The sequence below is a fragment of the Rhipicephalus sanguineus genome, chromosome 6, assembly GCF_013339695.2.
Source record: "Rhipicephalus sanguineus isolate Rsan-2018 chromosome 6, BIME_Rsan_1.4, whole genome shotgun sequence".
Lineage (NCBI taxonomy): Eukaryota > Metazoa > Arthropoda > Arachnida > Ixodida > Ixodidae > Rhipicephalus > Rhipicephalus sanguineus.
The window spans coordinates 79,429,288-79,452,963 of NC_051181.1; the positions used below are offsets into that span (position 1 = coordinate 79,429,288).

A 23,676-nucleotide genomic window follows, 5' to 3' on the forward strand; every position below is an offset into this window, starting at 1 on the left:
TGAAAGAAATAGTGGACAGGTGATATGAACGGCGCGACCGCGGTGACGAGTGAGGGGCGCGGGTCAGTAGAGGTGGCCGCTACGAGTGAGGGAGGGAAAATGCGGAGGGGAGGGGGGTCGCGTCCGTCGGCTCTATTGCGGGGCCGGCGTCGGCCACAGGTTGTGTCCCCGCGGCGCGATCCGGGATACTTCGCGGCGCCGAAGGCTCGCCGTCGCAGAGCAGGGCGGCCTCGGGGCTCCGCGGGGTCCGGGGGCCCCGCGCCATTGGCGGTGCGGCTCAGCCGCCGAGGGGGAAGAGAAATCCACGTTGCCCCGAGAGGAGGGAGGGCGAAGCTAGCGCGTGCGAAACACTCTCCACTACCACCGCCGGCGGGGGTGACGTAGAAGGTTGGCCCGCCGTTGAGAGACGACGGGCCTCGTTGCGGAGGAGGAGAGAGAGGGTAAGAAGTCGGAGGAGGAGGATGGGGTCCGCACTTTAAAAAGAGACCGCTGGGCTTCAAAGAAAAGCGTCGTCACCGCTGCTCAAACACACACGATCGGCGCTTCTTCCCCTCCGGACACACGTCGCACTGAGTGGCCGCCGCGTGACGTGAACGCCTGGAAAGAACATCGCGGTTTGTTTATCGCGTGCGTACGCGCGCGCGTTCGCACGCTCTGTGAGCGTGTTACGAGCTCGTTGTTGATTGCAGCATAGACTCTCTCCTTTGGGACATAGTTTTCTTTTATGCTTCTTGATTGACTGGCCCCCCTGGTTTGGTGGGCGCGTGCTTACTTCGCCGGCGTCCCTGCACCAGCGAGGAGCGAGATCACCTGTCTGCTCAGCGTCAAGCCTGAACACCCCGAAGTGAAAAGCAACTGGTGAGCCTGAACTCAGTATACAGTACTACTATAAGCCATGCCGTCCCATACCGCGACACTGTGATTTTTGTTCGCCTCTTCCGAGGTTTGCCAATTCGAGCGACACGTCTTCTCGCTCGCAGGCGAACAGAAAGGACAAAGTAGAAGTATATTAGGGCTGGTGCTTCGAAACATATATAAAAGCAAACGTAGATCAAGGGGTATTATCAGGATCTCACGCGTAAGCAGAACTGACAAGAGGGTCATCTGGTACGGTCTTATTCCACGGCGTCGTCTCATAATAATGAACCTCACGGGTAATTATTGCTCGTTATTTTAACTAATTATTAGGGGATGAAAATTGTGTCTGCGACCGATATACTAGCCCTATGAGTAAGTGCGCCGCGTTTCACCGCGGCATGACTTCAAGAAGAGCAAAGTCACAGACCCGGACATCACCCGAGTAACGGCGACAAGTGGTTACTCAAACTGCGGTATAATGAAACAATTTTATTCTAGTGTTATTCCTTTCAGTGTTCCGTCAACCGTCGTGAGCGATGTTCCACCCATCTTATTATCGGGCTTGGCCGAACGTTAAAGGTTTATTATAATACATTGATTTGTTGAATTTTTTACATCATGACAACCAAGATTTCGCTGTCGTTGCAGAAGGAGAGATTGCCATTAACAAATCCGAACAATACAAAGATAAAGAAAGCAGTTCATAGCATGTCGTCGTGAAACGGAACGATGTCAAGGTGCTTGCAAGTTCTGGCAGTACACGTGCTTTTCCTGATATGACTTGACAAACTGTTGTTTCAGGCATATCGTCCCTCATAATCTGTGAGTGAAACTTAAGGAGTGATATAGTGCCTGTCACCGTCGTCTATACAGAACGGCCGTAGGTTATATTAGCTTCCTCGGCAGTTGGTCATCGTTAAATAGTCATGGACGCTGATGCGCCAAAATAGGCCGAAATAAACACGGATGATAATCGCCTGCGAATATATTTCGATTACAGAAAACTTGCTCGTTGTCTCATCGCCTTTTTTGATAAGAACTCTTCGTTTTGTTCGCAACACGAGTCAGTTATATCTGTATGGCTTGAACGGCGATTCTAGTGAAAAAAAAAAATATGGGTCCGTGTTTGAAAAAAGAAAATGAATTGGTTTGCAACAGAGAAGTTTCACCATTGTTGATACGAAACATAAAACGAACAAAGCTAGCTGACCAAGTGCAAACTGCGCTTAAGAACGGAAAGTGCTGTGAATTCGTTCCAGGGTTATCGGCTTAGCGTGAATGTTTGTGCGCAACTCTCATTATCCCTCTTTGTGAACGCGTGACGAGCACTTGACCGCGCTCCTGCTCTTTCGCTAAAACACCACAAAAGAGCCGAAGGCACACGACAAGCGCTATAAAAGCTTTTCGGAATATTTTTCTCGAAGCCGGCTCACGGTATGAAACATTTAGTTTGGGTGCGCATGTTTTGTCTCCGTGAAGCGCAAGGCTATTTAGCGGGTTGGCATTCACGTCCGTACCAAAATGCTTGATGACAGAAGCAACGTTGCGGGGAGAACGAGCGACAAGTACGCGTCACAAAACAGCGTCGAAGGTAACGTGGCACTTACGTGTATACTCTAAGAAAAAAAAAGACTCCGTGTTACCATTTTTGGTGATTAATAACTTTCCACCTATATAACTCCGTTTAAAGATATACACGTCAACCCTGTTTTGCAGTGTCGCGCCCCAGGAACAGAGTCAAAGCTCCCCCCAAGAGAGCTAACGGGTATCTTTAAAGAGAGTTATAGTATATGCGGTATGTCTGGACTCGCCCCCAAAGAGTCGCAGGAATCTTCTTTTTTTTTTTCTTAGAGTATTGTGCGCAGGAAGTATTACAGAACCACTGTGATACACTGGAGGACGGTGCACTGAGAGAAGCATCGACTGTCGAAGTGCAGGTTTTGAGCAACTGCAGTTCTACGTACAGGTCTCAGCAAACTGATTATACGGACAACGCCGGAATACAGAAACTCGAGAGGACCGCCGGGTCATTGTGTCGTAGCGGATCTGGCAGCACGAAATTTGATGTTATTTTAAACAGAGACATCCCGTCCTCATCAGCCGCTCTTCGCAGCTACGTTTAAGATCGGACGATCCGCCGTTGTGAGCCATAAGCGGATCACACCGCGGCAGGCGATGTGCTATAGCAGCAGCGATATGTGGTATTGGATGAGCGAGGCGGACCGTTCGAGCCTTGTTGAGCGGTTGAACCGTGTTTTTTTCATCGATGTGCTTCATGCGATGTGTATGCGCCCTTACTGGGCTCCAGCTCGCCTCTTTTCGTTATTATTATTTGAAATACATAAACAAACACACAAGGAGAAAGAGGAAACAGGGAGAGAGCGGTGTGACAACTGTTACAGAGAGTAGCATCCCATATGCTTACTTTTTCGGGAGGAGGGAAAAATAGAGCAAATTAAGATGCATAACTAAAAGGAAACGCGCGCGCACGCACGCACGCACGCACACACACACACACACACACACACACAAGCAAATAAACACTGAAATGCACTAAAGGCAGTAGAAATCATTTGCTATGTTCCGCACCCGTGTAAATGAAGGCCCAGCAGAACTCATTAAGCAAGACAAAGTTCGTGAAAGATTCTGCGAACCCGCATATGAGCCCTTAAGATATCTGCATAACTAAACGCATGGGCAACATATGAAATAGACAATCAAGGGCAACTCATTCGTCAGGTACAATTTATACGCTAACAAAAAAAAAGCAAAGACAAATAAAATTGGCCCATTTAATGTTTAGGGTCTGACTAATATCTTTTGTGCGCCATAGGTCCTTTTTTTGTCACTGAATTGTTGGCCATGGTCCATGTAAATTTTTTATCGCAGTGAAAGTTTGAAGGGCTAATAACATTAGATCGGGCTTTTAGTTTTCGTTAACAGCGTGCTCGTTGTGGCTGGTTGGTACGTCTCAGAGTATAATAAAGCAGCACGACACAGGACGAGGAAGGCAACCCTGGACAGTGTTTTTGTCTCATCGCAGTGCGTCGTGGGCACATGGGAAGCAGGTGTTTTGTATCTTCATCGCCGTGTACGCAAGAGCTTGATGAACTAGCGACAGACTTATATTTGCGTAAGAGGTGTCACGTGTAAACCGCAGAATATACAACAAACGATCAACGTCTGATTTTCTCAATTTTACCGGAATGAAATGTTTAAGGTTAAGGTCTATACAGTACAAGTCTGAGAACTGCTTTCTGTTCAACCAAAGTGTTTCTATTAAGGCCATAGGATATGTTTCTCACCAACCGGTGAACACCACTGCTGGAATAAAAGAGATAATAACACAATTGTTTTCATTCGCGCTATTTTTGCTGCACTGCCCTTCGCCATCTCCGCTATATTTCCAGGAATATCGCAGCATCCTGGTATCCAATGAGACGTTACAACGTTGTCTTTTGTGCTGGTCTTTGTGTGCTCCTTAGTGCCGCAACATCGACACCGGGCGTAAAGAACCGCTTATCGAGAGAAAGAGTAGCACGTCAGCCTCATTAATACCGCTCACTAGCTTCTTCTTCTTCTTCAAACCATTTTTCTTTGCGCTCTATGGTGACGTAATGACTGCTCGCCAAACACTAAAAATAACCCTTGTGTAATCTCTACTGACGCTTCATAGCCCAAAGCCGAGCTGATAGCAAAAAGTTCAATGTCGGTCAAAAATGTTACCCTGTTTTAAATGCCTCATTCTACAACAAGCACTTTCTTTCTGGCTAGTTAGTTCATTCTGAACTTTGTAAATGCACTGCGCGACACAATCAGCTTTCAAAGGATGCAGAAAAAAGTAGAAGTAAATTGTGCTCTTTCCTATCCTGTCTTTCTTTTTTCTGCGCCTCTCCTAGGGCGCTTTTGTCGCGCAGTGCGTTTGCAGCGTTCAGTTTCATTCTACCTTTATGTCCGGTATCAGAAATGCTGATGCCGAGAAATTATTTGACATGACCAGTCTGTAGACAATACAGACAAGTTGTGAAGATACGGAACAAACATCGCAAGTTGCTGTGCAGCTTTCGTGAATATGTGTTTCTTGTGTGCAATCCCATGGACAGACAGTTCGAATTTTGACGCTGTCACAATCCAAAAAAGTAATAACGTTCTGTTCTCTCGAAGAACCCTATGAATTTCGTTTTTTGTTTCATTCCCCGTTCCTTCTCAAAAGAGAGAGTCCTCGCTGCTTCTTTGGTCCGCCAAAATCTAAGTGCTTTGAACGTATCGTAAGTGTGAATAAAGTTACACATTTTCTGTATAGGTGTGCAGCGGATACATGGTATGTGGATACTCCTGTGGAGCATGCTAGGGAGAGAGAGAGAGAGAGGGAGAAAGAGTGATTGTGTGAGAGAGAGAGGCAAGAAAGCTGAAAGGCAAGGAGGTCAACCAGGGGCGCGTCTGGTTCGATACCACACACAAGTATAAGGGGCCCAATAGATTCAAAGCAAGAACAGGAAGAGTGCCGTTACATCCGAGAGGGCATACTGACGTAGCAATCTCTGTAGAGGTCGGTCTCTGAGCTTTAAGCATTTCGTTTTCCTGGCTAAAAGCTCGCCATCGCATACAAACTAAAAGCGAAGTCCGCGTATACGCGTGAACATTTTGGCGCATTGTAAAGTTTATCGAAGCTAAGCACGAATGACAACTGTGTAGACAGGTTGTTGAAGAGCTGACATATACGTAAGGCGATAGTATAACTAAAGGGGCCATGACACGGTTGCCCATAGATTTGTGGTTTTCAGCGAAAACTGGAAGGATGGTCGATTATGCCTATGCAGATTTCAAAAGTGGGCCGTAAAAGAATATTTCAGCGCAACACAAGCCCTAGAAGTCACCGGCTGTAAACCCCGCCCACAGCCGGCGACCGCCATTTTGCAATGGCGCATGTGACGTCATGTGCAGCACGGAACGGAGCCGCCGTCTTCTACCAAAGTTTCAGCCGCTGCAAATCCTTCAATTTTAGTGCCAAGCTGAAGAATATATGCTAAAATATCTCGATATCAGGCGCAGCTGACCACGAAACGATATCGCTCGCCGTAATGCAGGCGCTTGCACAGCTAGCTGCTTGTTACGTCACGGCTCGCGAGTGCACCAGTGTCGCCTGACTCTCGGGCCGCTTGCGTGTTTATAAAAATATTCGATTATAAATTAAGTGCTCGACCAACTGCGCTGAAATTTCGCCAGCTTATTTGTGAATGCACAAGGATTAATCCACATGACACAGATTATGATCGAAAATTGGGTGTCATGGTCCCTTTAAACTAGCTGGTTAGGATGGCAGCAGGTTTCTGAAAACATGGCAATGCAAGGGTGAAGCGCGAGAAGTGGTGCTCTCCATCATTCCACTGGAACATGAATAAACGTCGCACTTCCATGCGAAAAAAGATCAGTGGAAGATCTGTCTGATTGGCTGAGGAAACCCAGCAGCTCGCCGTCATACTGCGCACTCCGGTTGACGCTCTTCGGACGATTTTAATTAAGTAGTAAGACGACGACACAGTCTACACGGAACTGAATTGCAAGTACTTGACCCTCTGCAACCAGTGGTTTCCGTGATTTCGGTGGAGTGCGCGACGATGCACATTGTATACACCCTCACAACGGGGATCTCTATTGGACGGCCGACTATTCCAGCTTCTTATTTTGCTTTCCTGAAAACTTTTGCAAGCGGCTCAGTACTATCCAACTAACCCCACCGATAGGTATGTTTAACCTTGCCATGTGTTTCTTTGGGCGGTTGATATACGAGCTAAATAATTAACGAAAGCATCGATCTACGATAGAACAGACGCTCAGGTGTGACGAAGAAATGGCATTTTCGTGTTGCAGAAGAAATAAACACTGCAAGTGCAAGCACTTCAGCCGGCCGGGTCTTCTCTCTCTCTCTCTCTCTCACGTCGCATTAGCTGGGCCTTTTTTTTTATTTCTCTTTTACGCCTCTTCCAGATTCTTCCACAGGACTGTCAATGCTCACCGTCTAATGTCCTCGAATATACTTAGCAATTATGTTCTTTTAATTCGAATTTAGTTTCCGTCACCGCGTGCTTAGCTTTTTCTGAAGACATGCCCCTGCCACACGGAAGGCATGTCTTTTTGTCTTTTTGTCTTGTCTTTTTGTTTAACTTGCAACTGAAGGCTGAGGGGAAAATCAATCTGCAAGCCTTTTTTTTTTGTTGAGAGAAACGATTCCAGTATGGTGCAGAATAAATAACACGAGTTTCCGGTGCACCCTAATAATATCGTGGTTTTGGCACGTAACACCCAACATATTATCATTAGTAGTAAGCCAACGGTAGTTACGCAACAATAGCTACTGCTAGTCAAGAGTTATCCAACAGTAGGCATTGTTAACCACTACTAACGAACGTTAGTCAGCCAGTTCTGGAAACATGCGAGCAGTTACAGTACATGTCGTGGCATGTCTGTCATGACGTTTATGTCGCACCATTTATGTTATGCCACGCATATACTCATAAACACGGTAGTGAAACGACCGCCGAGACATCCGATCATTGATGCCGTTGATGGCATGGAATGACCTAAGGGCTTGCCATGTATGTCATGACATGTAATTTATCTTTCTCCGGAGTGGGCCTAGTCAGGTGACGTTGAGTTTCCTCGCGTTATTGTGGACCTAATAATGTTGTTTCACTCACTCACTCACTCACTCACTCACTCACTCACTCACTCACTCACTCACTCACTCACTCACTCACTCACTCACTCACTCACTCACTCACTCACTCACTCACTCACTCACTCACTCACTCACTCACTCACTCACTCACTCACTCACTCACTCACTCACTCACTCACTCACTCACTCACTCACTCACTCACTCACTCACTCACTCACTCATTCTCGCACACACGTCACGCAGTGTCTGTTGCAGGTATACACCAAGGTAATGTCACTATATACACGGCTTCAGGACGTATGTATCATGCCATTATGCCATTCATGTTGTGACAGAGGTGACATCCATGCCACGTCACTCATGTCATGACATTTCACTTGTGGGTCATACATACTTGACGCTGTCATACACATTCTGCATGCCATGAAGTGTATGTCACGCCCAGCATGTCATGTCACACATTTCTTGGCATACCGTACTTGCCATACAGCACGGCATTACAAATTTACTTTTATAATATTATCTGGGGCTCTTGGAGTGGCGAAACCATGATATGACTATGAGGCACGCCGTAGTGTGTGGCTCCGGAAATTTAGACCACCTGGCGTTCTTTAACGTGCAGTGACATCCCACAATATACGGTACTCTAGCACTTCGCCTCCATCGAAAGGCGACCGCCGTGGTTGGGATCGAACATGTGACTCGGGTCAGCAGCAGGGCACCGAAATCTCTGTACTATCGAGGTGACATGACAAGAATGAAATGACCGGAATTTTATTCGGGCGAACCAGCGCACTGAGACGTTCGGTACATTTTAACGCGACAGCGTTAAAGTGGTCGTTTCGCAGAAATTTTGGTGTCGGCGTCGGCGCCGGCGTCGTTGGTAGTGAGCGAAAAATCATCATCCTGTCCGTGACCGAAAATTCTAGAAAGATTCAAATAAAAGAAATAATAGAAATCTTAGGTTCGAGTGAGAATCGAACCCAAACCGTCTGCGTGGCAAGCAGGTGTTCTACCACACAGCATGCTATTGCTTGAAACTGCTTCGGAAAGAACCACTATATGAATGTCATGTAGTGGAAGGAGTCTCCTTAACGCATGTAATACTGCGTGGCAGAAGCGTATAATCGCGCCGGGTGTCAAAAACATGTGAATTGCGCAACGAGCGGGTGTTTTAAAGGCCCACCCATTACAAGGCGCTCGGACATACGTAATCATCATCATCAGCTGCAAAACATCAACACAGGGAGCAGCTGCGTAGGTTCGCGTGTTGCTTTACGGACGCGTAGTGTGCCCTTCGCTGATTCGCAAAAAGAATAGTTATGGCGTAGTGGGTACTTAACAACTCCACTTGCAGTAGGCGTTGTAGGATAGTTTGAAACGGACAATGTTACGCGCACAGTCGTTCATTTCTTTACGGCACGGTTGAGCCATGCACCGAGAACCGAAGCTAGGCTAGCAATTCAGAAGGCGATGCGCACGGGTCCCGATTACGCTATCGCGTTCTACTCTTGAAGGCGGAGCTCAAGCGTCCTCCAAGCTTTTCACAAAGCTGACGGGGTGCCGTCAAGTGGCCGCTGTGCTATGCGTATTACAATTATAACTGACACTAGTATATTTCTGCTGTAAATTTTTACGACCTTGCCCGCGATTCTACCGCGGCATAAGCAATTTCATTTGGCAATGCGATTTATCTGTAGGCACCGTGCACTAACCAGAGGGCGCTACGTGGTGCTTGTATGTAGGATGCATTGATGCCCGCGCGCTCCGCCGAGGGTGAGGACAGTCGCGTCGTCTACTATACGACGGCCGCCATTGCGCCTCCAGCCGCAGCTAGGCAGCTTGCGAAACGCGCTACACAACGCGCTTGCGGTGCACGGATGCGTCAGGAAATAAGTGCACGCTAGCGAGCTTTTTCTTTTCCTTTTTGAAGCTTGGACAGCTTTTAGTGCTGTTCTTGCGTAAGTTCTTATTGAGGGAGCATGCAATTCATGTAAGCTGATGGCCTGAGCATGTGTTTTGCGCTAGAGGTAGAAGTAGACTTTGTTATGTTGAAAACGAATCCTCTTCCTTATGTCGGAAACGGCAGAGTTATGTCTAAAGACTTACTTAATTTCCTCGTAAACTCTGCATTCCAAATACACAAAGAATCGTTTAATGTATTTATATAAATGTCAGCAGCAGTGTATATATATATATATATATATATATATATATATATATATATATATATATATATATATATATCCCAACACACGCACTTTAGTGATGCGAAGCTACCTAAGCGCGACTAAGGCGGCTTATTTTGCTAAGTTTACAAAAAATTTACTCGTTTATTATAATTGGCATATTGTACACAGGATAAAGGGGCGAGGGGCAGTATGGTGCAAATATCCTGCTAAGATGAAATGAGAGCTTGTTTATGATTGTTATTACTGACATTTCTTGCTGCTAAGCTTGGGCTGCATTTGTGTCGGCACTAGAGTTGCACCTTGAGTCCTTATAAGAATGATGAATACGTGTTTACTATGCCATACAACTTTGCATACACACGCAGTATCTGTGTGTTTTTCCTTTTGTGTCTGCAGTTTTATTTATTTTTTTTTGATGCCCGATTGCATGCCCATGTTATTGAGTGTTTCCAATACTGTTCTGCATTTTGTGCTGCATATCCCCTTAATCGTTTATTTTCTCTTTTTGTTAAAACTATTGTCTGGGGTTTTACGGTCCAAAACGACAATATGATTACGACGCACGCCGTAGTGGAGGGCTCTGGAAATTTGGACCACCTAGCGTTCTCTAACGTCCGCTAGCATCGCACACTACACGGGCCTCTAGCATTTCGCCACCACCGAAATGTGACCGCCGCTGCCGGGATCGAACCCACGACTTTCGGGTCAGCAGCCGAGCACGGTAACCACTATACCACCGAGGCAGACGTCTCTTTTATTGCATTAATTGGTTTTCTATGAGGTTCTCATTGTACAACTTGACTTTGTTTCTTGTATTCTTTTTTTACTGGCATAGCGTGTATGTAACTGTACACAATGCTTCCCCGTCTTCTTCTTGTTTTCATTCGTCTTCTTTTTGTAGACTCTTCGCGAGAACTGTTTGTATGCGCATTCCTGTACGAGCCTTTATGGCTTACATTATTAATAAATAAATAAATTATGCTTGCTCAAAGAAATAAAATACTGAATATATGTGTGTGTGTGTTTGTGCGTGTGTGTTAATGCTGCGCTGATAGAAGCAATTACACAAAACAAACGCAAATTACACAATAAAACACAACAGCCAATAGTCGCTTCACAGTGGTCGTAAAATATATATAAAAAGGAAACGGGAACTGCGTAATGATGTAAGACAGGACGAAAATGTAGCCGTGAAACACAGAAACAGTGAAGGATAAAAAACATTTAACTGCACACATACATACATGGGCATCAGACCAACACAGAAGGCGCACTTGAAACACGGAAACGAATATAGACAACAAGAATCCCCCATAGTTTTAGTTATGGTGTTCGACTGGTGACCCGAAGGTTGCGGGTTTGAATCCCGGCCGCAGCGGCCTCATTCCGATGGGGGTGAAATGACAGAGGCCCGTGTAATTAGATTTAAGTGTACGTTGCAGAACAACAGATGGTCAAAATTTCGGTTGCCTTCCACTATATACGGCGCCTCTCATAATCTTATCGTGGTATTTGGGACGTAAGTTCTCAGAAATAATTATTATTAGGAAAAAAGAAGGATCTGATCTGCAGACAAACACGCATAATATATTCCATGATACATTCCACGTCACAAAAAAAGCGAAAGCAAAAATCAAAGGCAGATATACAGGACCAACCAAGTGCAGTGAAGAATGTTTGCGAAGTAAAATGCAGGATTCATGCACACGGAACCGAAATATTTTAAGCATGTAGCTGATATCAGTGTCTCCATTTATTACGCAAGGTTAACACCGGCAGAAGTTATCCTTGCATATCCATTCTAAATACCGGCCGGGAACTTTCGCAGCAAGTGCATAATGTGTTCTTCGGATGCCGCTTGTCACGTTTGATTTTTACTCTCCAAAGTAACCTCCGTATCTTCGAAAACGATACAGCTCCCAGCGTTCCTGGAATGATTGGTGCACTGCAGCACGCAACGCCCGGCCATGGTGACGGCAGCGAGTGCATAAAGCTGGAGGGAAACGAGCACCGACCTAACAACAGCACGCACGCCACGTACAAGTGACCGGGCCGGGGATTCAAAATGGCGGCCACGCAGCCGCCAAGGCCGAGGAGGCGGCACCTGCCCTTTCAAAAGTTGACACCATTCTAAGCGGAGGCGCGCGGATCGAGGCACTCTACTTGTATGTTCGTGTAGCATGTTCTCGTAGCATGTTCTAATTCATTGTGGAGATATCCGCTGTTAGATACGAACTGCGCATGAGTTCGGCCTCCAGCTTTTCAGCGCATAAGAGCGGCATTCCCTCAGAGGCATGGGAGTGTGAGTCATACTGTGAGCGACGCCTTTGCGCCGGGAGCCGAGGTGGTTCATGTTCCACGTACATCGACCCGGGGACGATGGCCTCCCCGTAATGCAACATGATGCAAGGAGGCATTGCATCTCTAGGCGGGTGCTCTTACAACAATGGATCAACGCCGCAAGGAGTGCAATCCCCCGGCAACACGGTTCTGGGTCTCCCATTGGCCGAAAAGGAGGCCACCTGTTTGGGACTGCCGATTGGACGAACATGACATCATCTCGCCCCAGTTCTTGATTGGCTGGAAGTGACGTGTGGTAAAGCTTTATAAGAAGCACAACCATCGAAAGACGGGTCATCTTCTCCTGGCCGTGGTCCGCAGCCTACGATATGCTGCCGGCCGAAACTATGTTTATCTGCAGTTTTTTCACTCTATTCTATTAATGCACCTATTGTAAATAAACCCAAGTTTTTCATCGTACGTCCGCATCACTCACGGCCAACTCCCGCACTTCAGCGGTGGGATGCAATACCACCCAGGTGTATTCTTGGACACGAGTCTACGTGAAGCCTTGGGTCTTAGGTACAGCAATGGAAAGGTAGACACGGCCGCAATAGAAATAGGTCAGAGACGATTAGAGGAGTGGTGGCGGAAAAGTAGAGAGAAACGACAAAAACAAATAGTGGGAAAAATAGGGTAATTCTGCCGTAAGGGGAGGAGACTTGGGCTGTGAATTTATGGTCTTATTTTTTGTACAGTAAGGTCGATTTGATTGAACTAGACATGGCATTATGCCAATTACAAAAAAAAAAACAAGTGTTTTTTTTACCTTTTTTTTCCCTGTCAAGCCTGGTGGCGCACGTGTCACCACACCGTAAAAAAATGGACGCTCATAGCATCCATCCATCCACAACAGTCTGGTGCCGCCGACATCGACCGCTAGGGGTACGACGAGAATGAGACGCGCGCACGCGCGTTCCTCCTGTAGTCCGGCCCACGACCAGTCTCAAATTCGCGTATCAAGATATCTGAAGCGCATGCTCCAGACCGGCCGCGCCAGACCGCAATCCGGACGGCAAGAGGGACGAGGTGCGCGTGCTGAGCTCGCCTGTAGACTGTCGAAGACCCGATTTCGCTTCTACTCCTTGATAACAGAGATTGTAGGGCTGCCTTGGAGTCACTGAAAATCGGTCATCGCTGCGGTTGTTCGCGATGGACTACACAAAGTGCAGCGCGAAGAGTTGGGAGTTCCGCAGCCGTGGATGTTGTTGGGTGGTCTGTCTTAAGGCCTGACCACACGTACGCGTTGCAGCGCGTCAGCGCGAGGCGTGTAGATTCGACGCCGCGCCCTCTCCCTATGGAGAGAGAGAGAGAGAGAGAGTGTGCGCGGCTTCGTGTAGATGCGCGCCCTCTCCCTCTATAGGGGGAGGCCGCGTTTGATCTCTGCTTCAGCCGCGTTCGTCGCCCCCGCTCGCGTGCTTTTACCCGCGGTAGAATCAAATGTGGTAGTGTGGAATGACAAGTCACCTCGATAAAAGATCAGATTGCGATATCAGAAACGGCCGATCGCCGAGAAGCTCACGATCCAGAGAGCATCAGTTGCTGGAAAACGGCGCATGCACACACGCGTGCGACAGCCGCACCTTGAAGCGCCGCATTTCTGAGCGCTCGCCGGATACTTTTGCGTACGGCGTCGAAAGGTGTGAGTCATAAAAGCTTCGCTTACAAACAAAAAAAGTCACAGTTTCGCCGCAACGGCGAAGCAATGATTGCGATAGCAATAAATTGTAATGTAACGCGAAGAACGGAAAGCAGCTCGAAATTGCCAGTGCGTCGCTCGAGCCCAAAGGACGCACGAAAAAAACGCACACAGGACGAGTTCGAACTAATGCGTCACAGCTCGACACTTGAAGCGCACTGCTCAAACATAAAGCAGGACGCACGAAACAAACGAACAGGTACACACAAGACGAGCGCGAACTAATTGTCACAGTTGTTACTTATTTCTGTTTGAACAGCGCGCTCCTTTCGCAAATGCGGCCGCTGCAGCGAGCGAAGCGAAGCACCCCACCGGCCGCCCCTTCTTTCCTTGAGATAAACGCACGAAAGCGACGACGCCCTGTAGAGCGAACAGCAACGGCGTTTGCAGGGGCGGGGCGACGATCTTTAAAGCGCACAACACGCGCGCACGTCGCGCCATCTATGTAGCCACTAAGAAAGCATGCTGAATTACATAGTGTATATAAACAGCTCGCCGTTAGCACGCTGAGAAACGGTGCAGTCGTGGCCTAAAGTCTAACGCGGCGGGCTGCAAAGCGAGAGGTCGCCCGTTCGATTCCGCGCGTCGGAAAGAATTTCTTGATTATTTTTCTTTGTGGCCTTTCTATATATATACATACTTATACATATACCGTGAATGACGGCGACGAAGACGGACATTTTCCAGCCGAGACTGTCCATATAATTGCTATCGCAATAAAACAAGAAGAAAACGTACACGTTAAAGTACTGCGCATTGTGGACATCCCGGGAATACAGCCGCCCATGAGCAAGCCCGAGCTCTCGTCAACCGGGCAGTGGACGGTCTGCCTTCCTTTCGCAGCGCGCGGGAATGCCTACTCACCTATCATGGAATTACTTTACATTACCGCAATTCCCGCATGATCTACCCACCAGCCCATAAACCGCTGTCCCAGGCTGAGCAAATCGTTTGGCGCCGACTCCAAATGGGCACTTTAATATCCCACTTCATCAATTCCCAAATTCATCAGGGTGACGCCTTACCCCATTGTCGTCTCTGCTCGAGTCCGCGAGCCGACTTTAATCACATGTATCGCCATTGTCCAAACAAGCCAAATCCCCCCTTTGAGGGGGCTGAGAGACAGGAGCGATGGGAGGCTGCTTTGCGCAGCTCACGACCGGATGACCAACACTGGATAGTGTGCTGGGCCATGGGGGTCGCCGAAGCGCAAGGACTTTCGGCCACCTAAAGCGGCCCGAGGACCCATCGGCTACCTTTTCCCTGCACCCCCCCCTCACCTGACCCATTTCATGGCGTCAATAAAGTTGTATCCTCCTCCTCCTCCATTGGCGACCGTCCCACCTGGCATAACCATCTGAGCGCGCGCTCGCGCCAAGGAGAAGTCTTCTTGTTCTTCGACCGCCTTGATGATGATACGGGCAGAGCACTTTAGGGGCCCGGGCTGCCGTATGCTGTCCTAACTTGGCGTAACACAGACAAAGCCATGCGTGCTGGCACGCGCTAGCGCGTTCGGGCCTGTGTAAGGGGCTGGTTAAGACGCTGTGGCTTCTTCCCCTTACACTCTCTCAGCAATCACGTGATGGCGTCGGGGAACGAGATTCTGCAGACGGGCGATGAACCCGCGTGGCGTGCTCGAACAAGAGTTCGGGACAAGTAACAGTAACAGCAACTACAGTGAATTCATGGTGTGCTCCACTTGCAAGGACGCGTTAACATCGGGCAAGGTGCCCGCGATGAACGGAACTATAAGTCGACCCATGCGCTCCTTCGCATCCCCACATGGTTCCCTTTAGTGGGTAAGAAAAATGAAGTGAGGCTTACGAAGGCTTATTTCGTAGTTACCACACCCTTTGTACTCTCTTTAACCGTGCTTAACTGTCTACATCCATCATCGGAACACCGGCGGCGATGATGCTTGTGATAATGATGCTTTTGTTGATGTTGACGTCATTATATGCTCCGAATAGAGTTGGTACACGTGCCACGAAGGTAGTTCGCTAAAGCTTACTGGTGCCGTTAAACGCAAGCACCACTCTCCTAAACACCTTTTTACGCTAACCGAAACCGTTTGCGGCAGAGTTCGCTCAATAATTCATGTCGGCTTTTTCCCGTCCATCGCGCCATCAATCTTCGAGCCGTCATTTAGCGCCCACATATTCATCGCGCGCCATCGTGGAGCCCTTGCGAGCGCTTAGTGATGATTAGACAGGTGGCATAACTTGCCGCCGAGAAAATGAAGGACTTCGCGAGGGCCGGACGGAAGAGTGCAGGGCTACTGCAATGACTCGCGAGCTTAATTAGCTTCAAGTTGAGCATTACGCACCAGCGCTAATTACCCTGAAAAGAAAGCAAAAAAGAATGGCTTTTAGTTTTTTCTTCTTTCTTCCAAATGAGTTTGGTAATGGTAAAACTGCGGACGAGCTCTTTTACGTTGTTCAGCATCTTTTTACTTGTACGACTTAAGTTGCATTCCTCATTGTGTACACGATTTAGGGACAAGTGCAATAAATGGGGCTCCGAATAGCAATGAATATTTTATTATTTACCACTTACGTATCACTTAACACTTGTAAAGCGATAATTTACTTTATTTCTCTTGTTAGAGTTTTTATAGATATTCTGCATGTTTCCATTATTGTGTATATAACTATTATGTCTTAATTACTATAAGCTTTTCAAGGAAAATGCTGTACTTCCCCCTCTGAACCGTCCACTCTCTTGTCTAGCACAAAAAAGAAAAAGAAAAAAGAATTGTAGGAAAGGTCGCTGATATTGTTGTTTATGTCACCTCAGTGCTTGTTTCACCCGCGATAATTATTTCCCTCATTAAAGATAGTGAAAACTGCACACAACGAATGAAATACGGAACGCTAAATTCAAATAATAAAAACACGACACTTTACGAAGCTGAAAAAAAGACACTATATATATCAGGGGTCTCAAACTCACCTCAGCTAGCCGGCTGCAGTCACGAAATTTAGTCCCGCAAGGGTCGAGACAGTGAAGAAGGTTGAAGCGGGGGGGGGGGGGGGGGTGGAGGAGGGGGCGGAGATTGAATAAAATGTATGTCAGCTAATGTCGCCATTTAAAAGGCCTTCCCCCCATCTCATATATGGGAGGTCATTTCTGAAGGGGATTCGGCGTCAGCATTTGCGAAACATATCGATGCCAGCCTCCCGAATGACTAAAATTTGGACTGATTCTGAAAAATAAAGTTTTTGTTCCACGGTTATGTTGCAACAAATGGTGACCGTATGGGTTGCCTGACAAGAAAATTTCTTGAGACCAGTCACGTCTGTGTAGCATAGCCGAACGAAGCCTTGTAATCGGAATAGGCGAGAAAATACTCCAAGTACCATTTGGCAAAGTGAGAAAGCCTTCTCGTTTTCGAGCATTAAATTACCGCTAAAGCTCCAAACCAGCTCGTTTGAACACGTCGTCGGCATTCCTTTCTGGTGCGCGCAGCTGTCCATTGCGGATGGAAAGCTCACAGATTGCTTAATGAGAAAAAAAAAATAGCGGACGAAGACAGCCAGCTGAGTCATAGCAACATGTGGTAGGATTGCTGATGAACAAAAGAAAAAAAAATGAGGAGCCCTTTCGGGAAAATTGGGGCAAGCGAAGCTTTGCGTCGCCGTGCTTGACGGTCGGCAAACTCATTCATGAGTGAACTCACTCAGACCTAGCCGTGCGTCTGAGCCCGAGTGAGTCCGGGTGAGTAATAGTTTGGCAAACTTGAGCCCGCGTGAGTCCGACTGAGGAAATTTTCAGTGAATCTGAGTCCGGGTGAGTCCGGTTGACAGAGACTTTCGTGAGTATGAGTCCGAGTGGAGTCTAAGAGCAAGATATATGTCATGAGTGAGTCTGAGTGAGCTTCACATTTTTTGCCGACGTATGACCTGACGTACTACTTTTCTTTCTTTCTTTCTTTCTTTCTTTCTTTCTTTCTTTCTTTCTTTCTTTCTTTCTTTCTTTCTTTCTTTCTTTCTTTCTTTCTTTCTTTCTTTCTATCGCATTGCACAATATCCCCTCCTGAAGTAAGCGGTCAGTTTTATTGTAGACGTCGCACCCCGAGAAACTTCGTCACTTCGTTTATCAATCTGTTACACCGAAGCGGAAAGAGTGTTTTTAAGTTGTGTCTGAGCAGGGAAAGTCTCTTGTTAGGTTTTCAGACAAAAGGAAGGCGCATAAAATTCAAGGGTTCCTCTGGAAATCCTGTGTTTAGCTTAGAATAATACCTATTTGAAATATTTAAATAATAATAATAATAATATCTGGGGTTTAGCGCCCCGAAACCACGATATGATTACGAGAGACGCCGTAGTGGAGGGCTCCGGAAATTTCGACCACCTCGGTTTCTTTAACGTGGACATAATCTGAGTACACGGACCTCAAACATTTTCGCTTCCATCGAAAATGCAGCCGCCGCGGCCAGAAATTGTTCCGGTGACCTTCGCGGTCAGCGGTCGAGCGCCGTAACCACTAGACCACCGTGGCGGGACTATTTGTAATATTTGGCTAAACAGAGGAAGAAAAGTATTGAAAATCTGTGGGCTACTGCCCGAGGTTTTTCTTCCCCACCATGCCCTGCCTGGACGGGAAACGGTCCAGGCAGGGCCTTTGTGAACACTAAAATGGTGGTGGTGGTGGTGGTGAAAAGCATTTATTTACAAGGAGAGGCGTGGGACCTCTTTAGAGGTTCCTACGGACTAGGTGGAGTCTCTATTCCGGCACCCCATTGGTTGAAGCCGCCGCCCTGGCTCTCTGTACCAAGGGCTGTTGGGCCTGAAGGTCTGAGCAGCCGAGCAGGGCCGCCTCCCAGTCCTCTCGGGTAGGGTTCGGGTGAGGAGTAAGGGCTGAGATGTTTTGACAGGCCCACACCATGTGGTAGGTGTCCGCCACCTCCCCACAGTGCTGGCACTGTCCTGTGACCATAGGGTCGAAATGTTTTATGATTGTAGGACATAACCTTGTGTTAGTCTGGAGTCTTAACAGGATGCGCTCATCTGCTTTCTTCAACCCCCTTGCAGGAGGAGGGTAACGGCAATGAATTTCCTTATAATATTCCAGAATTTCCCTATAGCGGAGGAGAGGGTAACCCTCCCCGTCTGTCTCCATTGGGATTGACGGAGGAAACCCGGAAATGAGCGCTCGGGCAGCCGCATCTGCAGCCTCATTTCCCCGCAATCCCTGATGACCCGGAGTCCAAATAATACGTTTCGGGTGAGGGTCCGCGTCCCTTATGCAGTTTCGCAGTATTTTGTAGGCTAAGGGTGAGATGTACCGTGCTACGTAGTTGCGACACGCGCCCCGCGAATCCGTAATAATGCATCTGGAATTACTGTGAGAGGCCGTAAGGGCAATGGCGACCTCTTCAGCCTGTGGGCCGTCCCCGGAACGCTGTTTTCGGGCTGAATCGGCATGGCGTCTTTCATGTTCTTTTCAGCGTTCGTCAGCCTGGGCCCAACGAAAAGACCCTCACACGATCATGGAAACGCGCGTTAGAAATTCAATTTTCTCGAAGTCAGAATTTCTCTGAAATGCGCAATTTTAGACATGGACCCTAGGCGTTGTCCAGCAGGTCGATTTTAGCCCGCCAACACGAAATATTTCGATGAAGCGCCCATAGCACGTGTACTGCCAACGCCTCCTCTGTTAGGCGCTGGTACTGCTTCCCAATTGATTTTGCATCGTCGGTAGAACGCATTCGTATGCTTCAGTTCATTTCACGATGGGCAAGCATGGTCTCATAGCCTAGTCGTCAAGGCACTCGATTTCAAAGCCTGGGAACCCTGGTTGAAACCTCATCCCCATAAAGAGCATGTAATTTAATATTATTATTTTTGTTGTTGCTGCGCGCCAGCTGTGAGTGAGGATGGTTGATGGGTGAGGGCGTCACTTGTTGTTTTCGCGGCGGTGGGGTTTAGAACACCACCGTGACCAGCTTCACAGGACAATCAATACAAGCTTGCCCTTAAAAATTTTATGAAACAGTTCCTCATATTCTATACTTAAGGTGGATGGCCTTGGTATTTGCACGTAATGGTGCACTTTCACGGAGCATTACTTCTGTCACCCATTGCGAGATATTTCCGCTGCATTTCGAAAACGTGGCGGCAATTGAAGGTTCCATAATTCGGGTACGTTTTCATAAAACTGGTTAAAGTTCTGAATGGAGTGAATAGGATATTTATTGCTACACTGAAGCCTGAAGCTGAAGCAAGGGTTGCAGAAGATGGCGCAAGGTTCTTCGTTCAAGAACCACTTCAAAGCAATTCGCCCTAGACGCACTTGCAGCAACCAGAAACACTGCGCAATGAAACCGAGGGGGAAAAAAGGAAGAAAACGAAGAGAGAATTCGAATGACGAGCACACACAAAGCGAAGACGTGTGTGTTCAGTAAACACGTAACACGGACGTTTTAGTAAAGCCTCGGCTCCCCAACAGTGCCGTGCAAACGGCCCAGAATATTCTTGGTTGCTTCTCGCTGCCCTGCGGCCACACGATATACGCCAATATGAGCACTTTGCAACGGTGTTTGCTTGCCGACAGCTTCCCAGCGTATCCCTATACCCCCTTCTCACGCCTTGGTGGAGTAGCAGTCGCACCGCATATGACATGGCCGCCGGGTCAATCGAAGGCTGCGTCGAGGTTTTATTGGCGAAATATGCTTGCCTGTCTCCGCGCCAAAATTTAGAAGCGAGGCGGCAAGCTCTCTCGGCAGCCATTCGTCCCAGGGACCAATCGCGATTCTGTGGTGGAGATCAGTGAGTCGTCTCTGAAATCTCGCCCCTTCAACTATTCTTTAGGATTTGGTAGCAGGTGTCCAACTTGCGTTGTATGTCCGTTTGCCACCCGGCACTGGGCACTGTGACAGCGCAGTCTTTTTCCGATGCTATAGATTATTTTACGGATGCAATTAAGTGTCACCAACTTGGGTTCCTACTGCGACAAATTTGTATCTGTAACAGATGAGTGAACGGTGGAATCTGCACAGTCACTGTCATGCGTATGAGTAAACACATACGCATGACAGCGACTGTGCAGATGCATCAGGCCTCTCATTACCTTGTTTATTTGACGTCATGACGAACAAAACTGAGGTATTATTCGTTTAGAAGCTCAAGATGGTGGCGGCTATGAAATGAAAATAAAACCTCCTACACTTCATGACAAATCTACGTGACGTGAGCTTTTATTTCCGTGGTGCTTACACGCTTTGATTTTGACAACGTTCCGAGGTTACGACCTAGAAGCGTGATCAACACTTTTATTGCGATAGCAATTATATGGACAATCCAGGCGCACTATTGCCGTCGGCGTCGGCGCCGTAGTGATTTTCCGTACAAAGTCCAAGTTGCAAAAACGTCGCCCTGCGCGTCGTATGTTTCATGTGCGAGTGAAAGCGTGTGCGAGGGCAGCCCGCGAACGCGGCTCAAGCAGGAGAGGGAACGCGCCGGCCATCTCCATCACGCGGAAGGGCATGGAGGGGGGTGGATGAAAAGGAGGCGGCGTGACACCGGTAGGGGCTTCTTACTTGGACCGGCCGGGCGCGGTCGCTCGCGCGCTATCTTGACATGGATTAGCAGACCACTCATACCTTTGTACGAGCTGCTGTCTCACCGCTGTTTGCGTTGAAGCGATGAACAGCACGAAGGTCGGTTTGCTCGATGCAGCAGTCGCGCTTCCTTACGCCAGTGTATTGTCGAGCTACGCTAGGTCGGATGCTAAATCATTTAGCTACCAGCTTTACCTTATAAAATTCCAATTTGTTGCTATATCACTCCATACTTCGCCTTTGCGGCGAAACTGTGACTTTTTCTTGACACAGACTGTCGCGTTCGCGAATAACGCCTTCAGCCTCAGGATTCACTACTATTCGCTCTTACGAAAATTACAGCACCAAGAGATTTTTGTAAAAAAAATCGTTAGATCTTGCTTACAAGAAAAGGCGTCCTGACTAAAAATGTTTGCAAGAGAGAATTTCAGCTAATATTCGTGAGTGACACGTCGCGTGGTTTTTAACCTAGTGACCTGCACACTGAGCTAGTTTAGAAGTCTCTAGTGCTCCTGTATAAAAAATCTTGGTGTAGCAACGCATATTTAACGCTTGGAAATAAGCAGCGCTAAAAACAAGACGACGCGCATAGGGAGGAATGACAGGAACAAGCAACGTGTCTTGTTTTTCGCGCTGCGCTCGACTGCTGACCCGAAGGTCGCGGGATCGAATCCCGGCCGCGGCGGCTGCATTTTCGATGGAGGCGAAAATGTTTGAGGCCCGTGTACTTAGATTTAGGTGCACGTTAAAGAACCCCCGATGGTCGAAATTTCCGGAGCCCTCCACTACGGCGTTTCTCATAATCATATCTTGGTTTTGGGACGTTAAACCCCAGATATTATTATTATTATGTTTTTCGCGCTGCTTACTTCCATGGATCCATACCAACTGGCCCAGCTATGTACACTTCTGCGCATATTTAGCCTGAGGAGTTTGTGAACTTTCATGCCCGCTGACGGAGAACCCTTATTTCGCGGAATACATGTTTTCGAGGGTATATTTAGAAAAAAGAAAACTTACAGAATGTGACAAACATAGCTATTCCAACGGTTATGCAAGAAGTATAGAGAAATGATATTGTAGTTACGAAATAGGCTTTAAGTTTTATTATGCACCTGAGCGCGCTGTTTGTCTTGCAGTATCTTTTAAAAAGAGCATTACATACGCCTCCTGACGTTACTTTTTCTTTTTTTTTTTACGTGGAATGATTTTTTTGCGCATTTTTGGCGAGAACAGAGTTTAGAAAACGCGCACACTAGATCTCTTCGAGCGAAATAGCATGCACTAAATATGGAAGTATGATCGATTATTTACGAAATGTTTAATTATTTCTGTCTTTGTAAGTAGAAAATTGATAGCCAAAGAGTTTCGCAATCCTTCGCTAAAAAAAGAAAAAAAAACACTGGCGATATCACTGGAATGAGATGCCAAGTAATCAAAATTAAGGTGTATAACACCGGCCTAACGGCGCACATTCAATATAAATATACAGAACAAATATTGCGTCTGAATGGCAAGTCTATGTCGCAAATAAAAAAAAAACCTTGGCCTTCGGACCTCGATCTCAAGAAAACCATCTTCCTAAAAATTGGGGGCCGCTTAAGCTTCGCCTTTAAGAGCTGAACGCGATAGCGATATCCTGCCCCTAGTGCTCACTTTGAACACTACGAGGGTTTAACAGAATGCGCGCACTAAGGTGTGTGCCTTATGTACTGGGTAGCATGCTTTAAACCAGAAACTTTTTCGAAGTTGCGATGCACCCACTACGAGGCTTTAAGGGAATACGCGCAGTAATGTGTGTGCATTTTGTAATGGGTGGCTGTCTTTAAACCACCAAGTCGTTAGGATATTGACATGGTGTGACGCCCGATGGCAATGTACGCTTGTACCTCGCAATATTACTCCAATATTACATCTCGTACTGTGACACCTGTATACAGGACGCATATTTTTGGGAAGCATGAAAGTCACTTTCAGTGCAGCTCCGAGCAGAGGCGTGGCTGTGTTGTAGAGCACCTGCTTGCCACCCAGCCGGCCTGGGTTCGATTCTCACTCGGACCCAACAATTTTATTATTTATTTTTTTGCAGCTTTTTCAATTTTTCGGTCACGGACAAGATGATGATTTTTCGCTCACAACCAACGGCGCCGACACCGACGCCGACGGCGGAATTTCTGCGATACGAGCTCTTTAACGCTATCGCGTTAATATCGCGACCAGAGCTTACGTAACCTAACGAAGCGTGTAAAGATTTAAGACAGCCTAAAATGCTAACGTATTGAGCTCGAAAATAACAGTAGTGGGGCTCAAGTTAGAGTGGCAAACACACCAGGAATGAGATAGGGC

The 23,676-nt window shown here is 47.4% G+C and overlaps 1 protein-coding gene across 1 annotated transcript in view; it reads left to right on the forward strand.

Annotated features, from left to right (window-relative positions):
* Positions 1-290: 290 nt before the first annotated feature.
* The window catches only part of LOC119395932 (uncharacterized), a 351,513-nt gene continuing 328,127 nt past the window's right edge, over positions 291-23,676 (forward strand). Inside the window, exon 1 of the mRNA XM_037662964.2 lies at positions 291-858. The gene's annotated coding sequence lies outside the window, so the exon portion shown is untranslated. The remainder of the gene's footprint in view (positions 859-23,676) is intronic.